This window comes from Lemur catta, chromosome 1 (genome assembly GCF_020740605.2).
Source record: "Lemur catta isolate mLemCat1 chromosome 1, mLemCat1.pri, whole genome shotgun sequence".
Taxonomy (NCBI): Eukaryota; Metazoa; Chordata; class Mammalia; order Primates; family Lemuridae; genus Lemur; species Lemur catta.
Window position 1 is genome coordinate 46,541,685 of NC_059128.1, and position 27,201 is coordinate 46,568,885.

Consider the following 27,201-nt stretch of genomic DNA (forward strand, 5'->3'; position numbering starts at 1 on the left):
TATTTTTGTTATGTGTGAGGAAAAAGTAAGGTATGGAGACAAGATCTCCCCTTTGTACATGCATTAGGAATATTTGCTGTCTATTTTTCTTTCCTAGTCTTTTCTCTACTGCACACAAATATCTTTTTCTTCCCTCCTGATGAACAAATCTCTTTGCTCCTCTGTTCATTAATTCATTATTGAACAACACCATAGGGAGCAACACATTATTCCCCAAGGTGCTTTTCAATAAATAATGAAAGCAACCAGATGACTATGGTTCACCAACACCAGAGAGGAGTGAGGACCTGAGAATTTGTAGAAGCCACAGGATTATTTTTTGAAAGAATTTTTTTCATTTGTGTCATGCCTTGAGTTTTCTTATTTTCCCTCATGGATTCCATAAGCTTTTAGCTCTGAAGTTTTATTGAGAAATACAACTGGGACTTCTCAGGAATCCACTCTGATCTCTTCAACTGCCTGGGTTGTGAAATTGGTGAGAAGGAAAAGACAAGAGGTTAGTCAGCAGCCAGGGTGTCAGCAAAAAAAAAAAAAAAAAGTGAACAGACACGCAGGAATCAAAGGAGTCATGTTTGTGACTCAGATAACTTTAGAATGAGATTCTAACATCTTATTCAAGGTACTAAAACAAGAAATAGGTGTTTATGTTGGTGACCAATCGCCATTTATAATTGGTTTAGTAAGAGAGTGTCTGATTTGCTTGTGAGTATATCAACACTGGTTCATATTCGCGAATCACATCATTCAGCTGATTAAAAAATTAGGTCATAATTTGTACAGGTTTAATCAGAATATATTCATTATAATGTGTTGAACTCAACATATAAAAGACAGTCATTACATTATACATCTCTAAAATTTCAACAGATACTAAGAATGAAGTAAACAACTTGATAAGAAATTAGGTTAAAGAAAGAACTTCTGTTTTTACAAATTCTCATCACTATGCACAAAATCTACTCACCGTTTCATGTTGTATTTCTCATGTGTTGTTCTCCAAGACATAAAAGGAAAAACAGTTGTAAATTTTGAGAATAAGAATCATCAGGCTAAAGAAGTTGCTAATATATACCTTTGTTTTGAAATAGAACTGCAATCAAAACTGAGGGAAAAGAGGCCGGGCGCGGTGGCTCACGACTGTAATCCTAGCATTCTGGGAGGCCGAGGCGGGTGGATCACTCAAGGTCAGGAGTTCGAGACCAGCCTGAGCAAGAGTGAGAACCCCCCGCCCCGGTCTCCTTAAAAAATTAGAAAGAAATTATCTGGCCAACTAAAAAATACATATAGAAAAAAATTAGCCGGGCATGGTGGCACATGTCTGTAGTCCCAGCTGCTCAGGAGCCTGAGGCAGTAGGATCGCTTAAGCCCAGGAGTTTGAGGTTGCTGTGAGCTAGGCTGACGCCACGGCACTCACTCTAGCCCAGGCAACAGAGCGAGACTCTGTCTCAAAAAAAAAAAAGGGAAAAGGTAGCTGCCAACTATTGTTCTAAAAACTAAGCGATTGAAGGAACACAACTATTCTCTTTTTGCTGCTTATGTTCGCATCTTGTAGCCCTTAAAATCATGATTTGATCCCTAAGACTAACAAATACAAGCTAATGAGTTAAGGGCACTACTTGTCTTGTGTTTTGGTTGAATCAAGCTAGCAGCCTATATTTAAGCTCCCATGTAAGATAATATTATGCAAATCCAGGTCGAACACTCTGGGAGCTTCATCACCCTCAACACCATCACCTTCTCTTTCTCAGTCCACTAACTGGCACTTTTGAATTCCCTAAAAACAGGCAAGGACAAAAGTCAGGCAAGGACAAAAGTCCCAAACCAGCATAACCTTGGGTGTTTAGAACACGTGGACATGCTATGTACTGAAATATTACCCTGCAAACTCTGCCTATCTTTCTCACTAAACCCCAAAGTACTCTTGTTAGAAAAAATTTGATTCATCTTAGTCTCAGCAATCATTTTTCTGAGTTGATGTGGATGGGAAGAAGGCAGATAAAGGTGGTTATTCTAATTTCATTTGAAAGTCTTCTTCTGAGATTATGCAACAGTAAAAACATGGGCTTTTGACAAAGTTGACTTGAATTTGAAGTGAGCTTTGCTCTGTTGCTTAGTTAAGTTACTTAAATTTTCTGAGTTTAAATTTCTATAATTGTAAAATGGGGCTAAATCCATCCATCTTGCATAATTCCTGTTAATATTAACAATAACTCATGTCAAACACCTAGCACAGTTCTTGGCATTTAGTACATGCTCAATAAATCATAGCTAACATTATTGTTATTTTCATCAGCCCCTTAAAATATTATTAATTCAGCTAATTTCCTCTACCAATCTTAAACCTATCAACATTTTTTCTGTTTAAATGTGAACTTTAAGATTCTTTCTTTTATACCTGTATATGTGTATGTATTTTAGAATCACTGAAGCAGTGATTTCTTTGTTCTTAAAATGTCTGCCTCCATTATTGATATCTTGTCAAATAGCAACTTACAAGAACAGAAGTAAGATACTTCTGCCTTTTCTCCGAGCATTTATTACATTTGTCCTTTTCAACATTTAGCCATAAAAGTGATTTATGTGAGTCGAATGTTAAAAGCGATAGCTTAATTTCTCAAAATTAAACAATCACTCAAATCTATGCAAATTGAAATGTCCCAATGTGATGGGAGATGTAAAATGCTAACTGCAATTGATATTAAAGAGGCTATTATTTTAATAAATTAAAGACTGATGCTAGCAACATTGTTAACAAAAGCCGTTTAAGAACAGATTCTTCTACACTTTATTTGTAGAATAATCCCAGATGAGATGTGGAAGTGAAGGCTAACTACAGCACCCTCACAGCATTGCTTCAAACGGCAGTCACCAATATAAGAAAAAAGACCCTATAAAATATATAACAAATCTTGCAGCCATACTAATCTGTATATTCTTGCCTTTTAAAATAACATTTTAAAATGCACATCCATTCCTTCTCATTTGTTCACTTCATGTACATAGCATAAAGATTTTACATAACAGCACTGGAACAACGTTGCACTGGAGACAGTTTTATTCATTTAGTAGCTTACACTGACACTCCTTTTAGAAAAACAGCCATTTTGATGGCTAACATAAGAAAGTTCACATATTAAATATGAACATATGAGCAGCTCAGAGCAACCTCTTTGTCATGTTTGTCAGGAACTAAGGATTTCAGTTGGAATTCTTAGAGCTCAGGGCAGATGGAAATGTGCAGTTCTTTAGTTTGAGAAGTCATTAATATTCAAACCTGTAATAGGCATTTAGAAAAACTACAATCTGGGATTGGCCTGTTGTATTGGAATTAATTTAGATTCTTTGAATATTGCTGTCATGGACATGCAGAATATTCTTTTTAGAATTCTAAAGAAATTCATAGGAAGGGAATCACAGAAAATAATTTTGAATTATACATGTTAAGCTTATTTTTCCTTTTACAATGAATTTTTTTTCAACAATTAATGAGTAGATATTTCAAAGTTACCAACAGCCTGAGAGATAAGACCTGAGGAATGTCAGCGGCTCCCCTATATTTGAGACGATCTGTCATAGTCTGCTGTATGGGGCTTACCTCATAACCAGAATGTTCTTATTTCTTGAGTTATTTTGGATACGTAGCTTGGCCTAATGCAGAAGTCAATTGTGCTGGGAAATGAAATAATCTATGAGAATACACAAATACACACAAACACACACACATGATGTTGTCGTAGTTTATGGCAATAGTTTTAGTGTATTCTTTTCTTAACTCCTATTATCTTCCTTAGTGAATTCACATTCAAGTAGAATTTAGGAATTTTCTGCCCTACTGTAGGAAATGCTTAAGAGCAAAAGTGTGAGAACTCTTCATTGTCTATGTGCAAGAAAAAACACTGAGGTTCACATGACATCACCAAAGTGATCATAGAACTAATGTTGGAGTTGTCAATTTGTTTTAAAAAGTAGAATGCTTTTGTAAAATGGCTAAGACAATTGCAACAAAAATAGAAAAAAACTTATAGGTCAAGTATTGTGGAAAAATATAAATTCAAAATATAGACAAGTCGTAATTTTCACAACCATCAATCCAACTTTAACCATTATTTGAAAGAATCATTATCTGAAAGACATAGGCTTATGATAGTTTTTCCAGCCTGTTGACAAAATAGGGTTAACAGTTCTATACATTATTATAAAGAAAGAAACAACACTTACACACAGGAAGACATGAGTTGAAGCAGGCAAAGTTACAACTGGCTAGTTTGTGTATTAGAGACATTTTTAAAATGTTTTCATATGCAAGTTTTAAAATGATTAAGATCTACTGATGAATTTCTGCTCATATTTAGGTACTGAAACTACATTCCAAGTTTATATAGCCATAAGATAAAATGCATTATATTATTCGAGGAGATTATTTGGTGGGGGAAGGAAGGTAAGGAAGAAAGAAAAGAAAAAGAAAGAAAATAAAAAATCAAGAAGTATATTGGATTATGCATATTTTCTCTCTTCTATAGTTATTTTCTTTTAGTTGTACTTTTAGATTAAGGTAATCATATGAATTCTTTTTTGTCTTTTTTCTTCAAAAATATTCAGTTTCTGAAGTGCAAGTATAGTTTAGTCTACATTGCTTAATTTTCTTTGTTAAAGCTCTTGCATTGAACAAATATACCATATTGTATTTATCCATTTTGAATGATAACATATAAGTAGTTATCAAATTTAAATATTATGAACAAATATGCAAAGAAAATTCTTTTCCATGTATCTTAAGGAACACATAACAGAAGATATGCATATATACTTCAGAGAAAAATTGCTAGATCAGACTTCTGTGAGCCTTAAAAATTTGTTAAATAATGTGAAACTCTTCTCTGAGGTGGTTGAAGCAATTTACATTCTAATTAGAAGAATATGAAGATACTAAGTACCCATGATCTTGCCAGTAGTTATCTATCACATCAAAATTTTTGCCATTCTGGTGGATGAGTAAAGGTAACATATATTTTAAATTTGCATTTTTCTGATTATCAGTAGTATTGAAAACCTTTTCATGTGTTAATTGGAGCTTCGTATTTCTTCACATTTGAAGGACTTACTCTAGTCCTGGTTACCTCTCTTTTCCTCGTTAATTGGTAGGAATTCCTTATATAGTCTAGGTAGTAGTTCATTTTCTACCATATATATAACAAGTGCCTTCTTTATGTGAAGTTTCTTCAAAAGTTTCACATTTATATTACAGTTAATTTTATCATTACTTCTATTTATGTTTAGTGTTTTTATCACTTCTTTCAGAAGTAATTTTTTACCATAAGTTGTTGGAGATAATTTTCTATATTATGTCCTAGAATGTGAACAGTTTTGATTATCACATTTGACTCTCTGATAAGACTAGACACATTTTTGAATGAGATAATAATCCAATTTCATTTTTTTCATATGGATATCCAATTATATCAGCATTTTTGTTAAAATGCTGTCCTGTTCCACTACTCTGCAATACCACCTCATGTATCAATTGTCCATATGTTTCTAAGTTTTCTGTTATATTCTATCTGTCCATGTGTCTATCCTCAAGCAAAAACTAGGCTGTCTTCATTACTGTAGCTATGTCTGTAGTGTCTATAGCTGATAATGTAAATAATACTCTTTGTTCTTTATAACTAATTTGGCATTATTTGTCCTTTGCATTTCCCTATGAATTTTACAATCAGCTTGTCAGTATCACAAAAATAGTTTGGGATTTTGAATAGTGTTTTATCAAAGCCAGAATTAAATTATGGAGTATTGGAATTTTTAAAACCTAGAAATTCCAAAATAGAGTCATGCATTGCTTAATGATGGGTGTACCTTCTAAGAAATGCATCATTCGGTGATTTTGCATTGTGTGAACATCATAGGATGTACTGACACCAACTGAGATAGTTTAGCCTGCTACATACCTAAGTTATATGGTAGACTACAAACCTATACAGCATGTTGTTGTACCTAATACTGTAGGCAACTATAACACAATGGTAAGTATTTGTGTATTTAAACATGTTTAAACATAGAAAAGTTACAGTAAAAACATGGTATAAAACATAAAAATAGTACACGTGTATAGGGCACTTACCATGAATAGAGATTGCAGGACTGGACGTTGCCCTGGGAAAGTCAGTGAGTGGTGAGCGAATTTGAAGTCCCAGGACATAATTGTACACCACTATAGACTTTATAAACACTGTACAGTTAGGATATACTAAATTTATTTTTAAAATTTCTTTTTTCAATAACAAATTAATCTTAACTTACTGTAACTTTTTTACTTTATAAACTTTTTAATTTTTTAACTTTTTACTCTTTTGTAATAAAATATAGCTTAAAACAAATACATTGTATAGTTATATAAAAATATTTTCTTTCTTTATATCCTTATTCTATAAGTTTTTTTCCACTTTTAAATTTTATATTTTTTTAGTGTTTAAACATTTTTGTTACAAACTGAGACATAGACACACAACATTAGCCTAGGTCTACGCAGGGTCAGGATCATCAATATCACTCTCTTCCATCTCCACATCTAATTCCACTGGAAGGTCTTCAGGGCCAATAAAATTCATGGAGCTGTCATCTCCTACGATAACATGCCTTCTCTGGAATGCATCCTGAAGGACATGCCTGAGGCTATTTTACAGTTAACATCTTTTTAAAAAGTCGGAATATACTCTAAAATAATGATAGAAATGTACAGTTGATCCTTGAACAACATGAGTTTGAACTGCATGGGTCCACTTACATGTGGATTTTTTCCCACCAAAGGCTGATCAAAAATACAGTATTCTGATTGCAGGTGTACTGTAGTTTTGATCCACCTCTGGTTGAAAAAACCTGTGGATAAAGAAAATGTGTGGTGTGTGTGTGTGTGTGTGTGTGTGTGTGTATATGTGGTGTGTATATACACACACTCTCCCCCACACACACATACATACACACACACACCATGGAGTACTACTCAGCCATAAAAGGGAATGAAATAATGTATTTTACAGCAACTAGGATGGAACTGGAGACCATTATCCTAAGTGAAGTATCTCAGGAATGAAAAAACAATAGAGTTTGGAAATTAACATTACAGCAGAGAAACCTGGCATACACCACCTTTACCACGGGACCAACATTAATATCAGACATGATGTGATAAGGAGAACATTTCACCTTGTTATGTTGTTACCTAAAATCCATACTTCCATGTAGTCATGAGAAAACATCAGAGAAAATGCTGAGAGACATTTTATAAAATACCTGATCACTACTCTTCAAAGTGTCTAAGTCAGAAAAAACAAAAAGGTGGTGCTGCTATTATCATACATTGGAGCAGAGTAATCAGCCATGACTATTACATGCAACTTGGTATTCTGGATTAGATCCTAGAACAGTTGGAAAAGTCTGTAGTTTAGTTAAGCATATTGTACCAATAATAATTTATTTTTGTACGATAAGATGTAACATTAGGGAATGCTGCCTGAAAGATATAAGTTGACTCTGTACTACTTTTGTAATTCTTATGCTAATGTAAAATTATATAAAATATTTTTTATAAAAATTTTATGATGCTCATTAACTGCCTTTAAGACTCACTGTAAAGTTGCAGTAATTAAGACATTGTGGTGTTGGAGAAGTATAGATACAGATCAATAAAACAGAACTTAGAGTACTGAAAGTGGCACATGTATATAGTCAGTTGAATTCTGAAAACATTCAAAGGCAATTCTACATTGTAATGACAGTATTTTTAACAAATGGTGCAATAACACACATTCTTATAAAAAGTAGAACTTTAATTCATACTTTTTTCTCTATACAAAAATTAACTCAAACTGGATCATGACCTTAAATGTAAAACCTGAAAGTACTTCCAGAAGAAAACAGGAGAAAATCTTTGTGGCCATGAGTTAAGGAAAGATATCACAGTACAATTTCCCAAACACACCTGTATAAGAAAAAATAAACAAATGTACTCCATCAAAATTAGAGACACTACTGAGGGAACAAAAAGACAAGCCATATTATGGGGAAAATGCAAATTACAAACTGGATAAAGGGTTTGGATACAGAATATACAAATCCTTAGCAAAACTCAATAATAAATATGCAAAATACCCATTTAATATGGGCAGATGATTGGAAGATACTTTACAAAGAAGATATACAGAGGTCAATAAACACATGAACAGATGCTCAACACCATTAGTTGTCAGGGAAATGTAAACTAAAACATCTTTAGATACCACCACAAAACTAACAATTATTTAAAACACTCCTACATACAAACACACACACACACACACACACACACACACACACACAAAGAAAATACCATACCAAGTGCTCACAGTCTGTGAAGATGCAGAGCAACAGGAATTCTCTTATGTTGATGTTGGAAATGCAAATAGTACAGTTGCTTTGGAAAACAGTTTAGCACATTCATACAAAGTTAAGCATATTCTTACCATATGACTCAGCAATCCTACTTCCTGGTATTATTCAAGTATCACAGAAATCTATATGCAAACATGTATACTAACTTTGTTCATATTTTCTAAAAAGTAGAAACAGCCCAAATGTTCTTCAACTGATGAATTAATAAATAAATTGTGGTACATCCATGCAACAGACTACTACTCCTTAATAAAAAGAAAGAAATTATCTATGCAACAACGTGGTTAAATCTCAAATGCATTACACTGAGTAAAAGAAGACATAATCAATAAGTTATATAATATATGATTCCATTTATATGACATTCTAAAAGAGGCAAAATTACAGTGACAGAAAGTTGCCTGGAGCTGGGTATGGAGGGAAGGGTTGACTACAAAGTGGATTGCGGAGTCTGGGGAGGGAGAGTAATTTTGATAGTGGTTACAGGACTGCAGGCCCTTGTCAAAACTTGCAGAAATGTAAACAAAAAGTGTGAGTTTTGCTCTCTATAAATTATACCTAGATTTAAAAAACAAAGAATGAAAAGCATTGATCTACTCATCCCTCTCCTAGATTTTTGTGAAAATCTAAGATTTCAACATTTACTTGAGCTCCAAAATTACATCTTAAAGAGCTTTTTGATGAAATATTTTAATCCCCATGGCATTAAAGTATACTTTTACTTTGCATATTTCCTGCAATGAATAAAGATGAAGAATCATTATTTCCTGAAACAATGCAGTCTTAAGGATACTCATGTATAATAAATGTATAATAAATAAACGCTAATGGTAATAAACCAGCATTAACAAATGATTAGTGTAAAATTTGTCCCATAATGATGTTTGAAATTGAAACTGCAAATGGAGCTTCATTAATGAGAAGTGAAAATCAAACTGTATCAAACTCTAAAAGTTTATCAAACAACAATGTAAGTAAGTTAGAAGTTGACATAGAGAATGATGAACAATGAAATATTAGTTATGTTTTTGTGTATGATGAGAAAATTTTCCTACTGTTGTTAAATGAATATAAGCATAAAATATTCAAGAAGATGGTAAGGATGTAAATGCAGGTGATAAAACCACTCTTAGTGATACAGTGAAAATGTGTATTCTGTGAATTGCTCCCCTTGAACAGTCTGCATTTATCAGTGAGCAAGAGATTCAAGGCCATTTACTCAATTAAAGAAGGATTGGTTAGACAGAAAACCACATTAGTGGACCAGATAACAATGAAATAGTCTTTTAAGAGGTTTTTAAAAGAGCTATTGTAGTGCTATTTTATCCCAAAGTATCCTGTTCCATCATCATCAAGAGATGTCCAACTCCAGATTGAATACAATAGGGTAATAATGCTTCATATAAAAGTCTTTGTCAAATTTAGTGTGAATAGTCACACTTTTTGTGAAAATATTAATATTTATTCATATAAACAAGTTGTTTATTACTATAACAGACTGCTGCACATTATTGAGAATATTGCATAATATGCAAGTGTATAAACACTACCACTCTAAACATAAAGCAAATAGTGAATGCTAAAATATATCTAGCCCAAGAGATTTTAGAATAGTACTCTAGAACTGTAATTTTCCTTATGAGTTCGATGGTCCATCCTGGGGTTGTTTTTATTTTCTTCTAATCTGTATGTGAAGAAGAATATCTATATGAAAGAGCTTTTTATTCTCTGAAGATTTTGTGAAACCTTACCTGTAAGCATTTCAAAGAATTCATTTAATATTAATAATTAAATGTCTTTCATTATTATAGATCTATAAAGTTTCCTTGTTCTTTTTCTGGAAACATTTATGGTAAATTATAAACACTGGTAGGAAAGTATTTCATCTATTTTGTTTATACTTAAATATATAATGTTGTTCACATTTTCTCCTCTCTCTCTCTTTCTTTCTCTCTTTCTCCTCCCATTCCTTCTCTCCTTCCACTTCCTCCCTCCCTCTCTTATCTAGCTCTATGTCTACCTCTAGCTCTAACCTCTGCCAAATTTCTACTGTATCTATACAGAAAACTTTGAGTTCCTGGATCAGGCTCTTCCAATCAGACATATGTTTTGCCCTTCTTACTATGTCTTCCATATCTCTTAATTTTTCTTGAGTATATTCATCCCTTCATTTATGTTTTAGATATTTTAAATAACTAATTTTCTCTGAAACAATGTCTAGTATTCTGCATATTCACTGTAATGTCTATATTTTCTAGAAATCCTAATTATCATTTTTTTCAAAGGTACTTGGTTTTTTTCTTAATATACAATAGTTGCTCAAATAACGTTGTGGAGTTCAATGTTGCTTTGTTATGACATTGCCTAGAAAAAAATCTATTTCAGGCCAGGGCTACTGTCTGTGTGGAGTTTGCATGTCCTCCCCATGTCTGTGTGCCTTTTCTCTCGGTACCCCAGCTTCCTCCCGCATCCCAAAGCTGTGTACACATTCACTGATATGTCTACATGGTTCCAGTCTGACTGAGTGAGTGTGTGTGAGTGAGTGTGGGTGTGCGAGTGACTGCACCCTGCAGTGGGATGGCGTCTGGGCCAGGGCAGGTTCCCACCTTGTCCCCTGAGCTGCCAGGATGAGATCTGGCCATCCGCCACCCTGACGGTTTTGCCATGCTACATGTAATATCAAATTTTAATCTCCATTATTGTTTAATTTTGAGCTACAGCATGTTTCCTGACAAGGAAAATTGATAGATTGGGGTCTATGTATTGTTCATGCTTAAGTCTGAACCATAATCATTTTATGTTTCTAGACTTGGAAGCTGTCACCTACAAACCAGACATCATAATTATTATATTGATAACAATGACAATAACCAAAATATAATATGTATCTGCCATGTGCCGGTCACTGTGCCCAGTACTTTACTATGCCTTATCTCATTTAACCCCCTTAAGTCTATTATTACCATGCTCATATTACTTGCTCATTTTATATGAAGAAGGTGAGTTTCAGAGAGTAAATAGTTTAAATCTGGTCACACAGCTAATAATGCTAGAAAAACATGATTTGAATCCTGTTGTTTTGGACTCCAAATCTCAACTACTGTTATTAACTACTTTTATATTTTTTTTCTGATTGGATTTTTAACATAACTGATTTGTTTAAACCCCTAGTCATTAATCCTGACTATCTTGGTTTCGACAGTATTCCATGTAGCACATGGCTTATTTATCAGCTAGAGGTACCTTTGGCCTCCTTTTCAGCTCTAACGACCATTAGGGCTCAGTGAAATAGCTGAATAAAAATCATCATCTTAATTTTTCTTAAGTGACTCCTCTCAGTCCAGCTACTGTTTCTTGGAAATAAAGATGGCAAACCTACGGTATAAGTTTAATGCCATATTTTAAAAATTATAAGATCTTTGTACCAAGAATAGACTCCTCAATTTTCCATGCCTTTCCTAAAATTATAAGCAGCCCAAATCTAAAGTTATATTCTTGATCTGAGCTCCCCACCTAGTTCCTAGACCCTGTCCTTAGTCTGCATGAACATTCTCCCATTCTCCCTTCTTTTCTTCTTTCCCTTAATTCATCTGGAACTAACCTCCTCCCTCTCTCTCTCAGTCAAAATGTCTTTAGGGAATTTCTTTCATCATTATGTCAGTGGTTGCTCTACCAATCTGTACACTCCCAGATGGCTAAGAAATACTTTTAGATAGTTTTAATCATCTGCTTTTCAGATCACTGATGATTGAATTATAAGAAGATTTTTTCTTTCATGGATTGATTAGGTTAGATAAGAAGGGATTATCAAAATTGCATTTCTTTCAACTGTTATGACTATGAGTACATTTAAAATAAAATAATTTCTTTTAATATAGTTATGTATGAAACCAGGTTAAGGAAGTAAACGGGGACAGTAATTATTTCCTTTTACAAAATGGAATGATGCTAATATGGCCAAAATATGATCAACTTTATGTGACATCAGTTTAATTCTATTAAATCAATCAGCAAAAACATGGGTGAATGAGGATAATAGACATTACCTCTCAATATGACTTTATATTCAAGGTTCGAATCTCAGACCTTATATTCTTATAATATTCCTGTGATTTAAAATATGCAAATGGAGTGATTTTTAGTTCAGAGTTTATGTGATAAAATGGATAATTTAAGTAAATGGCATAAAAGTTTAAAAAATACATTTTATTTCCAAATTAATCAAATTTCTAAGGTAAAAGAGATTGTTATAGTGTAATACATTTTATATTGTGGTAGTGAGTGTAAATGGATCAAAAATATTTAAAATTACAAAAATAGACTATTCAATAATGCAACCAACAGAAAATTAGAGAATATTAATTTTTATATAGTAACAATGTGCAATAGAGATCATTTAATAAGAAATATTTGATACAACTTGATAACTAGATCATTTAAAGTTGTCAACTGTCTCTATGACTCACCTGTCAAAATTTGAATGTTTGAACATTTATCTGTACAGTTTTATGAAAGAACTGTAAGCTAAATCTGAAAAGAAATAGCAGAGCATATTTAAAAATCCATTTCCCATCTGGTATCTCACAGCTTGGCTTTTGTTTCAAGGTGATTTTTTAAAAATTTTCTGTCACTTGGAGATGTCAATGAGTAATGATGCATAACCATGAGTGGACTAATTTATGCCACAAGCACTCATTTGAGGAGGGAAGAGAGAAACAAAACTTTTCTATGTTTACTTATTGCAAAATCAACTACTGTACTGACATAGAATCATGTCCATAGAGTCAAAACAAAAAATATCTTTTAAACATTCAATAGAGATATAGTGACATAAATCATATATTAGAAATGTTTATATTTAGAAACTTTTAGAAATGTAGTAAAACATGGAAAAATTGGGAAAATGCTAAATCAGCTATAAAATCCAGAGATCTTGCTTTTCTCATGATCTTTTTTTTTTATCATTTCTAATGTATTCTTAGATATTTAACTTTCACACACACATGCATACATATATATGTATATATCCATGTGTTTATATAGGGATGCATACAATGATATGCCATTGTATCATTTTATTATCTCTGATTTCATAAATAAAGAAATTTAATATAAGAATCATCACAAGAGCAAGATGGTGGAATAGGAAGCCCTGGACCCTCCTTCTCCCCCACAAACATACTGATTCAGCAACAAACACTGAAAAATTCCCTTTGTGAGAAATCAGAAACTAATTGAAAGGAATCAGGAAAGGAGTTTAAGGAACATCCCACTTTAACCCAGTAAGGCTGTACTAGCTGAATGCTTGCTATTAATAAGTATGGAGTATTGGACAGAACTTTTAAATATCAGTCCACACTCTTATTCTAGCTGTGATAAAGGTTTCTATCTAACCTAAAAATGAAAAATAAGCAAGGCAAATGGCCAGTCTATTGGCAAAATCATGATTAGATTTCTATCTAACCTAAAAATGAAAAATAAGCAAGGCAAATGGCCTGTCTATAGGCAAAATCATGTTGTTGAATTTGGCTTTCTAGTATTTTGTCCAGGAGTTTTGCGTCTATGTTCGTCAGAGATATTGGCCTATAGTTTTCTTTTTTTGTTGTGTCTTTGGAGGGTTTTGGTATCAGGGTGATACAGGCCTCAAAGGATGAGTTCGGTAGAATAAGTAAAGGAAAAACCCTGACTGGACGTGGTGGCTCATGCATTCAATTCTAGTACTTTAGGAGGCTGAGGTGGGAGGATCCTTGATACTAGGAGTTCAAGACCAGCCTGAGCAACATAGTGAGACCCCGTCTCTCTAAAAAAAAAATAGAAAAATTAGCTAAGCACAGTGGCATGCACCTGTACTCCTAGCTACTCAAGAGGCTGAGGCAGGAGGATTACTTGAGCCCAGGAGTTTGAGGTTGCAGAGAGCTATAATGACGCCACTGTACTCTAGCCAGGCAATAGAGCAAGACCTCATCTAAAAAAAGAAAAAAAGAAAAGAAAAGAAAAAAAGAAAAGAGAAAAAGCAAAAACCCTGATAATTCATCACAGACAACCTATTCAAGGGCATGGAAAATAGAATGGCTTCCTACTGTTTCAAAGGATGATCTTAACTAGGAAAGGGTTGTTCGCTAAAAAGCAGAACAACTCTTCAAAACCTCTTTGAAATTCTTGACATGGAGACAATATGAAAGTCACAAAAGATAATCAAGGGCACAAAATAAAGGAAACTGAGATTTAAATATGAATGTATATGACAAATAAGTATTTCAAAGAAAAAATAGGTTAAGAAAATTATATCCTAGCTACAGAACTTACCTTTTAGTAAAAGTATATTACTGGCATAGAAAAGAAGTTGAGGAATTCTTCCCAAAATTCAAAGTGAAGGAACAGAGAAATGCAAAGGATAAGAAAATAGAAGATTAGATATGGGGGACACAGAAGACATTCAAAATTAAACAATTTTGTCTTTTAAAAAAATCAGAAAAAAATGATGTATACATATACCAGGGGCAAGGACAAGGACCAAGGTGAGGAAAGTGATGGACTCTCCTCAGAGCAAAATTTAGGTGATGCCAAAAAATTCAGTCCGTGAGAGAAGTAATATTTAGAGTAATATTTTAAAAAATCAAACTGATAAAAAAATCCATAATAAAAACACTAAAATTTTAAATAATAACCAGTCAGTGCTACTGATTTTCCCCTTTGACTAAGGCTCCAGTGTGGTGTAGCACATAGCACTGCTATTGATCATGCATAGTATAACAGAGCCAACCAAAGTTATTACAGCAAAGGGCTTTATTATGGAATTTGAGATTTGTACAGATGTTGGAGAGATTGGAGAAATAAAGACCTGGAATGCTACAACAAGAGGATTATAAAATAGTCATTATAACTTTAGTTGTATGCACTGGAATAAGTTGAAATGCTACTACAGGTGGAAAAAAAATGTTTAGATACCAAATTGACATCGTGAAGTGAGAGTAAGAGAGAGTTCTACATAGCTCACCATTACTGTGATATGTCACTGGTGGAACAGCCTGTGAAGCCACCATGTTTAGATGAAGCCACTACCTGTTTCCATGTCTGATATGATGTGTCACATTGATTTGCATATATTGAAACATCTTGCATCCCTAGGATAAATCCCACTTGATCATGATGAATAATCTTTCAAACATGTTGTTGAATTTGGCTGTCTAGTATTTTGTCCAGGAGTTTTGCATCTATGTTCGTCAGAGATATTGGCCTATAGTTTTCTTTTTATGTTGTGTCTTTGGAGGGTTTTGGTATCAGGGTGATACAGGCCTCAAAGGATGAGTTTGGGAGTATTCCCTCCTCCTTGATTTTTTGGAATACTTTAAGTAGGATTGGTATTAGTTCTTTGAATGCTTGGTAGAATTCAGCAGTGAAGCCAAAAGGTCCTGAGCTTTTCTTTGATGGCAGACCTTTTATCACTCCTTCTATCTTATTACTTGTTATTGATTTATTCAGATTTTGGATTTCTTCCTGGTTCAATCTTGGTAGGTTGTTTGTGTCTAGAAATTTATTCATTTCTTCTAGGTTTGAATTTATTGGCATATAGTTGCTCACAATAGTCTCTAATGATCCTTTGCATTTCTACAGTTTCAGTTGCGATGTTTCCTTTTTCATCCCTGATTTTATTTATTTGGATCTTCTCTCTTTTTTTCTTCATATGGCTAAAACTGTATCAATTTTGTTTATCTTTTCAGAAAACCCAACTTTTTGTGTCATTGATCTTTTGTATTTTTTTTTTGTGGTTTCAAGTTCATTTATTCCTGCTCTGATCTTTATTATTTCTTTTCTCCCATAATTTTGGGTTTGGTTTCCTCTTGTCTTTTGCTCTTTGAGATGCATCATTAGGTTGTTTATTTGAAGCCTTTTCTACTTTTTTGATGTAGGCACTTATTGCTACAAATTTTTCTCTTATTACTGCTTTTGCTGTATCCCATAGGTTTTGATATGTTCAAAACCTTTTATTTTCATTTATTTTTAGAAATTTTTAAAATTTCCTTCTTTATGTCTTCATTGACCTACAGGTCATTCAGAAGCATATAGTTTAATTTCCATGTGTTTATATAATTTCCAATGTTTCTCTTGTTATTGATTTCTAATTTTATTCCATTGAGATCAGAGGAAATATTTGTTATGAATTCAATTTTTTTCCATTTTTTTTGAGACTTGTATTGTGGCCTAAAGTATGGTATATTGTTGAGAATGATCCATGAGCTGAGGAGAAGAATGTGTAGTCTGCAGCTGTTGGGTGAAATGTTCTGTAAATATCGATTTGGTCCATTTGTTCTATACTACAGATTAAGTCCAATATTTCTTTGCTGATTTTCTGTCTGAATGATCTGTCCAATGCTGAAAGTGGAATGCTGAGGTCTCCACCAGTTATTATATTGGGGTCTATGTCTCTCTTTAGCTCCAATAGTATTTGCTGTATATATCTGGGTGCTCCAGTGTTGGATGCACATATATTTAGAATTGTTATATCCTCTTGCTGAATTGACCCTTTATCATTATATAATGACATTCTTTGTCTTTTTTTCAGGATTTCTCCTGAAATCTATTTTATCTGATAAAAATATAGCTACTCTTGCTCTTTTTTGGTTTCCATTTGTATGGAATACCTTTTCCCATCCCTTTATTTTCAACCTATTTGTGTCTCTATAGGTGAAGTGTGTTTTCTATAGACAACACATAGTTGGCTCTTGTTTTGTTTTTTATTTATTTGTTTGTTTTTTATCTATTCAGTCACTGTATGTCTTTTGATTGAAAATTTTAGTCCATTCACATTCAATGTTATTATTAATAGGTAAGGACTTACTACTGCCATGTGGTTATTTGATTTCTGGTGGTTTTGTGGTCCTCTCTTTCTTACTTCCTTCCTGTCTTCCTTTGTTAAAAGTGATTTTCTATGGCAGCATGTTTTAATTTCTTGCTTTTTATTTTCTGTGTATCTGAATGTAGGTTTTTTGATTTGAGGTTACCATGAGGCTTGCAAAATACGTTTCATAACCAATTATTTTAAACATATGACAATGCAGCATCTTACAAACAAACAAATAAATAAACAAGCAAAGAGAAATCTAACAGTAATTCTACACTTTAACTCCATCCCCCACCCCCTGGCTTTTTACCTTTTTGTTGTTTCCATCCATATCTTTTTATACTATCTGTATCTCAAAAATTTATTGCAGTTATTTTTGATAGGTTTGTTTTTTAGTCGTTCTACTCAAGATATGAGTGATTTAAGCACAGCAATTACATCACTAGTAATTTGTGTACTTACTGTTTCCAGTGAGTTGTATACCTTAGAAGATTTCTTATTGTTCATTAGAGTCTTTTTCTTTCAAATTTAAGAATTCTTTTTGGCATTTCTTGTAGGACAAGTCTGGTGTTGATAAAATTTTTCGGCTTTTGTTTTTCTGGGAAAGTCTTTATTTCACCTTCATGTTTGAAGGATATTTTTGCAGGATATAATAATCTAGGGTTAAGGTTTTTCTCCTTCAGCACTTTGAATATGTCATGTCACTCTCTCCAGGCCTGTAAAGTTTCCACTGAGAAATCTGCCAGAACATGTATTGGAGCTCCTTTATATGTTATGTTTTTCTTTTTTCTTGCTTTCTTTAGGACCTTTTCTTTATCTGTGACCTTTGGGAGTTTGATTATTAAATGTCTTGAGGTAGTCTTCTTTGGGTTAAATCTTCTTGGTGTTTTATGATGATTATTAAATGGCTTGAAGTAGTCTTGTTTGATTTAAATCTACTTGCTGTGCCTGAATATGCATATCTTTCTTTAGGTTTCAAAAGTTCTCTGCTGTTGTTTCTTTGAGTAAATTTTCTACCCCAATCTCTCTCTCTACCCCCTCTTTAAGTCCAATAACTCTTAGATTTGCCATTTTGAGTCTGTTTTCTAGATTTTGTAAGATTGCTTCATTCTTTCTTATTCTTTCTTGTTTTTTTCTTTTTTGACTGTGGATTTTCAAATAGCTTGTCTTCAAGTTCTCTAATTCTTTCTTCTGCTTAGCCAATTCTGTTTCGAGAAACTGATGCATTTCTCAGTTTGTCAATTGAATTCTTAAGCTCCAGAATCTCTGCTTGATTCCCTTTTTATTTTTTCAATATGTTTGTTAAATTTCTCTGATAGGCTTCTGAATTCCTTCTCTGCATTGAAAAGATATTGAATGTTAGCTCATCAATCTTCTCTTCCTAACCTATGTCCTTGATTCAATGTATTTATACTATAGAACTTTTGGTAGGTATTTTAACTTTTCACCTGACACAGTTTACCCTCCTACATTCTTCTATATTCTTCATTTGGAATTATTCAATCAAATAAAAGTTCATTTTTATTTTTTCTTTTGAGGCCTCCATATATATACATATACATATATATATATGTGTGTGTGTGTGTGTATATATATATATATATGGCAAGGGGCTTTTAATGGCAATGTTTCAACTGTTTAATTTATGGAATAGGTTTTATATCTCTAAACTATCTTATGTGGGCATTATATACTATGATAGCATCATACTTTTTCATATAAATTATTTTTCTGAGACCATATATAAATAATCCACTTAAATAACTTTTCTTTCAACTTGAGGCTCAATTGGCTATTCAGGCTTTCTGGAAAAAAACATAATTAGTCTGTATTTTCTTTCCTAAATACCCTCACAGAAGAATATTTACAAAAATTTAAAAAATTTCCAATTAAGTATTTATTATCAGCTACTCTATAAAAATTCTCTCTTTTCATCAAAAAACAGCATTATTTTCTTCTTAAGCCACTTCTGAAAATAGATATTACCTTTTGACTACATGTTCCCACTATAAAACAAACACTAGTCATAGATTAGCTGTTTTCCTTTGTTATATTTATAATTAAAAGTCATTTATCCATGTCATTAAAATCTCTGCATACAACTATTCACTCTTGTCCTTATGTATTTGGCAATATACTAGGTTAAACTATGTTTCACTAGTTTAAAGGAATTAAGCACATGGAATATTGGAATAATTAACAATATGTATCTAATGTATCTACAGGATATATCTAATATTATATGTGGTAATAAAAATATGGCAGCATAAGTCATAACAGACAAGATGCGGAAGCAGACTTGGCCAGTCATTGTCCTTTGGCAAGAACAAACATCTGAGACAATTACTGGTAGAAGGATTAGGGTGATTGAGGTAAAGAACTTCTTTTCCTTCTAACAAAAAACAACTTGCCAATAACTTCAATGGAATTATTATTACCATGAGATATTTCAGTGCAGAAAGATTTCAGGAACATAGTCTAGCAAGAGATGTTACTATTACAAGTGTCTAGACAATGTGTACGCAGTCCACAAAAAAGAAGTTGTCATTTATGCGCAGAGGTCAATAGAATAGGGAAAAGTACATTAGTAAGATAAAAGGTAAATATAAAATATAAAGAAAGGGAAATTCAAATTGTTAGCTAGAGGCACTGCTTAGACAAAAAAAAAAACAGTGAGCAGGAAAACTGAGGATTAAGGAAGTAGTTGTTAAGATTCACGGAATCTCTAGAAAACCTATTTTAGATTAAACAAAGCTAAAGGTTTTTCAACTCACTTATAAGAATTTTGCAAATCCACGCTTTAAGATTTTGTTTTTTATCTGTTCAGCATTATCAGTTTTTAAGTTAGAACTCAGATCAAAGTCCCTTTAAATTCAATACAGACCATTTTTTTCCTTAAAGAATTCAGTTAATACATAAATGGATTTATATTTTCACAATCATCTCCACTAGCTTGTCATACTTTTTTTTGTTCAGCTTGTTTCTGGTTCCAGCACTTTTTCCTAGTGCCTCTGTCTTCTTTATTATGGGTATATACACAACCTAAAAATCTGTTTCTTGGGAATGTTTTCCAGTTGACTTGATTTCCACTTTAACACATGGGTTTTGAATTAACTCTTCCTACCTCTTTAAGCTCCCTTTAATTATCTGCCAAAATGGACCAAAAGATTTGCTTCTTAATTGCAGTTACAAATGCTCATCTACTTTCCTAGATGAATCTTCCCTCAAATTATAGGTGGCGTCCAAGAATCCTCGAGTCGTCCTCTTTCCCATAAATTCCAGCTTTCTGCTGCCCTCTCCTGGCTTACTGTGGCATATAAACATTTAATCCTAGTGTTGAAAGTACAATGTTGAGTTTCACATTAGAGGGAAGTAAAGCAATGATTTTAAAAATTTAACGTGCAATACAATTTCTTAGAAGATCTGTGGAAAATGTAAGCTACAAAGCCTTTTACTTAGAGATTATGATTCTATATATCTGATGCAGGCATCATGAATCTTCACTTTTAATAGACAATCTATGTTATTCTGATTTATGTGAACTATAAACCATATTTTAAGAAACACTGGAATAGGAAAATCTGACTCAAGGTCTTGGTTATAACCTGTTTGATTGAAAGAGAAAACTTTGAACATATAATGTTAATTTAGAAAAAAAGTTATTTGCATGCCTTTTAATTTAAATGTTTTAACTTTTTATGTAAACAGCTAAAGAAAATCAGTAATTAGTACTTTGGAGTTATCTAATTGATATTCAAAATTAGAGAAAGATTTAAAGGAATATAAATACCTAGGTACAAGTAGACATAATGACCTCGAACTTTTTTATGTATTAACCAATTTTTCTTATTCTTAGAGCTTTCTGCTCTGGCCCAATTTCGATGTTGATTATTCATTATAACACATCAGATCTTTCTTGCTACAGTCAAATAATTCTAACAAATTTCACTGTTATGATTTGCCAGTATCAGGTCAATATTCTTTAAAGATTGATTTTATCTAAAAAGGAAAACATATAAAAGTTGTTCAACTGTGCAGATATTAGACAAAATATTAAATTCCTTTCTCATTGATGCTTATAACAATATTTTTGTGCGTTAGTCCCTAAATCTGATTCACAGACTTAGCCCTATATGATAATTATATGGAAAGTTTAAGATATACTTGGGTTTCACTCCCAGAGATTCTGATTTAATTGATTTGAGTGCATTCTAGGTATCAGGATTTTTTATAGCCCACCAGGTGAGTTTAATGTGCTCTAAAACTCTTTTTCACTTAGACTTATGGTCAGAAAACTAGTTGTTATTAGTATGTTTTCTCGGGCTCTTAATCACTCCCTCAGCCTCACTGTCAGTTACTATTATTCCATTATTCTTATCTTAGAACTATTGATAGAATATATAATTTCTCAAATACAGTAAAACTGAAGAACATTCATGGCGCTGCTACAGCTGGTCAAGTCAGTATTATGGGGAAAAAAGACTGTTTGTTAGTCTTCTGTTATTTCATCTTTAATCAGTACTTTCCACATATTGCTAGACAAAAGACCCCTGAGTCATTGATCTTTCTTTTTTCCTCAAAAACCGTTGAGAAAATAAAAAATGTAGGTACTACATTTTTTTCCTTTGTATCCATTGATGTTACTGTGTTCCAATAAAGCTTGATTTAAAATTTCAGGAAACAAACTGGATTTGACTTATGCAGGATAATTTTCTGACCCATGAATTAAGATCATGAATCTAAATATCAGGTAAATGAAAATGAATTGGTAAAGATGTTGGATGAGGTAGGAAAAAAATCAATTAAGGGTTGTGTCAGAGAAATAAATGGGAGAGAAAATTCTAAAAAAAAATAAAAGTTTTATAAATGAAAAAATCCAATTGGAGTTAGCCACATAGTAGTCATTGATCATCTTTCATCCAAACAAATGCAATAATCTCTTAACTGGTCTCCCTGAATCCATTTGTATTTCTACTCTATCTTCTCTATATTTTTTTAAAAGGGATCTTTTTTCAAAATTCAAAAAGTATGAACTGCTGTCTTCAAGATGTGATCGTAGTTAAATATTTATGAGATGCTGGCCCACATGTGTTCCAATTTGTGCTTCTTTCTTTGTTTCTTTCCTTCCTTTCCTCCTTCCTTCCTTCCTTCCGTCCTTCCTTCCTTCCTTCCTTCCTTCCTTCCTTCCTTCCTTTCTTTCCTTCTTTCCTTCTTTCTTGTTCCACTTTGGAGATATATATACATATATATATATATATGTATATATATGACTTGTATAACTCAGATATTTAGGCAATCTCTTAGATAATTACACACTGATAAACCTATTAAACTGCTACCTAAATGGTCTAATGATATACACCTATATACAAAGTTGTAAGTTCTATGTATAGCTTACATCCAATTCCTGGTAGAATGCTTTATTTATAAAGCCATATACTGCTGCAAACTATGCTAACTGGCATTATTAACTCCTCAAATTAAACCTTTCTGGATTACTTTGGCAACCCTGTTCTTTCAGGCATGTATTTTTCACAATAAGCTATTGTATATTAAATGTGAATGTAAAGGACATAAAGACCCCCTGTCCTGCATTATGCCCAGTATTGGGACCGCATTTAAGTAGCCTAAATCTGGTACACTTATTAATCCAGCTACCTCCTTATGCCCCCTGGGTCCTGGCACATAACTTTATCTGTATCAGCCTGATCCTGAACTCCCACATCACTGTCAGAAAATGGCTGGTTTTAAATCACACACTGAGATCTGGGTAAATCTCCCCAATAATGCCATAAAATAACATTCCATTCTATGTCTACAGTGCAAGTAAGTAATTTGTCATTTATATAATGAGTTTAAATGTTTATCCTTTGTGACCTACTGTATAAGTCCACTCAACACTAGCTCCCTTCTGGTTTTGCCTCCAAATTTATCCTAGCTCTCAGTAATCCCTTGGGGACAAGTGCTGCAATATTTAAATGACATAAGCCTTTTCCTATGCCTTCAGCAATCAAGTCACCTGACTTTCCAATTGCCTGACTAAAAATACATGCCTGGTGTTTGGAAAATCTATAGCAGGTACAGGAGATGGACTAGGATCAATTAAACCAGCCATATCAGTCAGTGGATCTAAACCTCTACATTACTTTAATTAATTAATTATTCATTCATTCACTATGTACCAAGAACACTTCTAAATTTGAGGAATACAGCAGTGAAAAAGAAAATAAAAAGAGAGAAAAAAATTCACTAATTTCATGGTGAAAAGGAACAGACAATAAATACAGAAGTTTAACGTGTATTATGTGTATTATGCAAATTGTAATGATTGTTTTGAGGAAACATAGAACAATAAGGAAGGGGGTGAGGAGTGTCTATTCTTAAATGATTGATTAAATATATTTCTCAATAAGTTGATACTGGAGTAGAGACGTGAAGAATAAAGGAGACAGTGATGTTATTAAATGGAGAAAAACCTCCTGGTCAGCAAAACACAGGCTGTGAACATTTTAGAGTGTTCAGGGATACCTGGAGGCCAGTGAGTACAGAGCAGATTGAGCAAGCAAGTCATAAAAGGGCATCATTAGAAAGGAAACAAGGAAGGACAAATTTTATAGAGCCTCATAGGGCATTATGGGGACTTTAGCTTTTCTTTTGAGTAAGGAGAGAAGTTATGGGGATTTTAAGCAGGAAAGCGACATGATATAACATGTTTTTTTAAAGGGTCACTCCATAGTCTGTGTAGAGAAGGATTCGTAGAAAAATAAGGATGGAACCAAAAGACTAGTTAAGAAGCTATTACAAAACTTCTGTTGAGAGACAATAGTAGCTTACACAATGAGGCAGTGGTGGAAATGAGGTGAAGTGCTTAGATTCTGTGTGAGCTTTGAAAGTTGGGTCAGTAAGACTGGCAACTGGAATGGGTATTAATTAGGAAATACAGAGGAGTGAAAAATGTTTTGGGCATGAGCAAACTGGAAGGATAGATTTAACAATTACTGAAAAAAGAAATATTGTAAGAAGTACAGGCTTAGGGGAAAACTCAGAGTTTCATTTTGGACGTGTTAATTTTGAGACGGCTATTCCATCTTCAATAGAGATGCCATGTGTGCTTTTCAATATGAGAGTGTAAAGTTCAGGTGAGAGCATCTATATGGAGATATAAATTGGAGAGTCATTAGAGCACAGATAGTATCAGAAGCCATATGACTAAGGGAAATTGCTAGAGAACTTAATATAGATAGACATGATAAGAGGTCTGAGGACTGAGCTCTGGGCATTCAAACATTAAGAAGTTGGAGAAATTAGGAGGAACCAGCAAAGGAGACTGAAAAGAGGCAGCGTATGTGATAAAAGAAAAACCAGGCAAACAGGGAGTCTCAGAATACAAGTGAAGAACATGTTTCAAAGAAGAAAGAGTGATCATTTCTTTTAAAATACTCCAGATAGGCCACACAAGATGAAGATATGAATCACCATTGGATTTACCAATAGGAAAGTGATTAGTGATTTTTTATTTGTAGAAATGTGTGGGATACATGTGAAATTTTCAAGTCAGGGTATTTAGAGTATCCATCAGCCAAGTACAATACATTTTTATTAAGTAGAATGATTTTGAGAAGAGTATTTTCCATAGAGTGGTAGATAAAAAAGACCTAATTTAAATAGTTTATGAGAAAGAATGTCCAGATGACACTTCGGAGTTTTTTCTGTAAAGTGGTAGATAATAATGGGTCAATCAATATATGAATGTGGAAACAACCATATTAACAGGAGGAAAGTAGAGTATAAGAGTGTGAGAGTAGATATATGTGTGATGTATGTAAATATAGTGAGGGAGCTCATGCAAGTTCCCTTCTCAGTGGAACAGGAAGAAAAATGATCAGCTGAGGATATAAATGGGGAAGGATATATGAAAGAATTGAAATGAGAGAATATGATACAAAACAATTTTCTAACAGGGTAGGAGAGTAAGTTATTAATATTATCTGATGGCACTAAAGACCTACTGGTAATTAGTATTTGGCTCTCTCCTAGGTTGAGATTTTGCTACTTACATATGAAAAAGGAAGAAAAGGGCGAGGAAGTTCAGTGCTTGTGCAAGAAAATGATTATGTGATTGATCATGAAAACTGTGTTGTGCATGATGGACAAAATTCTAATTTTACTCATCATTTTGTACCAAGAATTAAAATTAACAAATTTATTTATTCAGCACTGTCATGTTGCTTATACACTAGTGAGTTGTTAGTAGGGAAAGCAGGTATTAACAAAATAAACAAATAATGTAAAATTACTATGGTGATAAGTAGCACAAATGAAAAATACATCATATAATAGTGAGACTTGAACATTTTATATGATCACAGAATTCTTAATTAGGGAATATGGTAGTCAGCTTGTGATCTGAAGAATAAAGAAAACTAGCCTCAGGCATAGGAAACAGCACATGCAAATACGTTGTGGTGAGAGCCAGTGTGGTATACACTAGGAAATGAACAGAAAGCTGGAGCTGTGAGAGTGAGAAGGAGCAAAGCTCAGAGTGAGGCTTAAGAGGTAGGGAGAAGGCAGATACTAAAGAGCCTGATAGTTAGGGTGACCATAAAATTTATTGGCCAAATTATGTACACTTGTGAGTGAAAGGGATGCTACTCACAATTATGCCACTTAGGATACGGATATAAAGTGAGACTGCTTTGAACAATGTAGTATGTACCGTCAACTACTCATAAGCATGTTAAGGACTTAAAATTTTAGCCTACAAGTTACAGGGAATCATTGAATATTTTTATGTAGGGAGGTGAGATAAGCGTGTAAATTTTAAAACAATCACTCTAGCCACAGTGTAAAGATTAAAATGGATGAAATGCAGATAAACTCTTTAAAGAGTAATTAAGGGGGAGGAGCCAAGATGCATACTAGAAGCAGCCTGCACGTGCCACTCTCTCAGAGAAGATCGAAAGCGGGAATAGATATTCACCTTTGGATGGATCATCTAGGAGAGAATATTGTGAATCAACAGAAAGGCAATGGGAGGTGCCCCAGGTGAATATGAGGGAAGAGGGGTGACCCACTTGGCAGGATAGGAGGTACCCTGGAAGGGAACCCTCGCATGGGGAAGGGACAGAGAACACCCAGACCCCAGGGCTCCACACTTCTCCCACAGACATTGCGATCTGAGCTGCAGGTGGATTTCTCCACCACTGTAGACATCCAGACTGACACAGGAAGCTACATGGAGACCATGTGGTGGCATTGCTCCAGAGAGAAGGCATGAGGGTCCAGCTGGCTTCTGAACTTTGGGTGCTGCAGCTGTCAGCATTCTAGGGGTCCCAGCCCCAGGGCCACTACATCTGTCCAGAATTCGGCTCTGTTTCTGCCACCTCCCCATATCCCCTGCCAGGCCAGAGAGGGAGCAGGGAGGCTGGGAGCCATTTTGCCCCCCTTGAGTGGGTGCCACGTGTCCCCATTGCCACTGAGGGACTCAGAGTTGTGTCCACCCCCAGCACCAACTGCTGCAGCCTAGGTAGCCCCACCAAGACACTGCTGCTGTGGAACCCAGATGGAGTGCTCATCAACAGCCCCTGGCACTGACTGGCACTGCCTGAGTGGCACAGCTGCTGGCAAACCTGGGAAGAAAGAAAGCCCATGCCACTGCAGTGCTGCCAGTGGTGGAGGACACCCCCACAGCCACCTGCCTTTATGGTGAGGGACTCACCCTGCCCCTGCCTGAGTTTTCAGCAATGACCTGGGGACCAGCCCACCCCTCCAGAAGAATATCCCGCAGCACCTGCTTGGACTGTGATAACCACAAGGGTATAGGGAGATGCAGGAAAGCAGCAGTGCTACCAGGCTCACAGTGCCTTGGCCCCTCTCCTGCCTGGTCAGTCTGCTGGCGCACAACTCAAGCACACCATCCAGGGACCTCTCCCTCT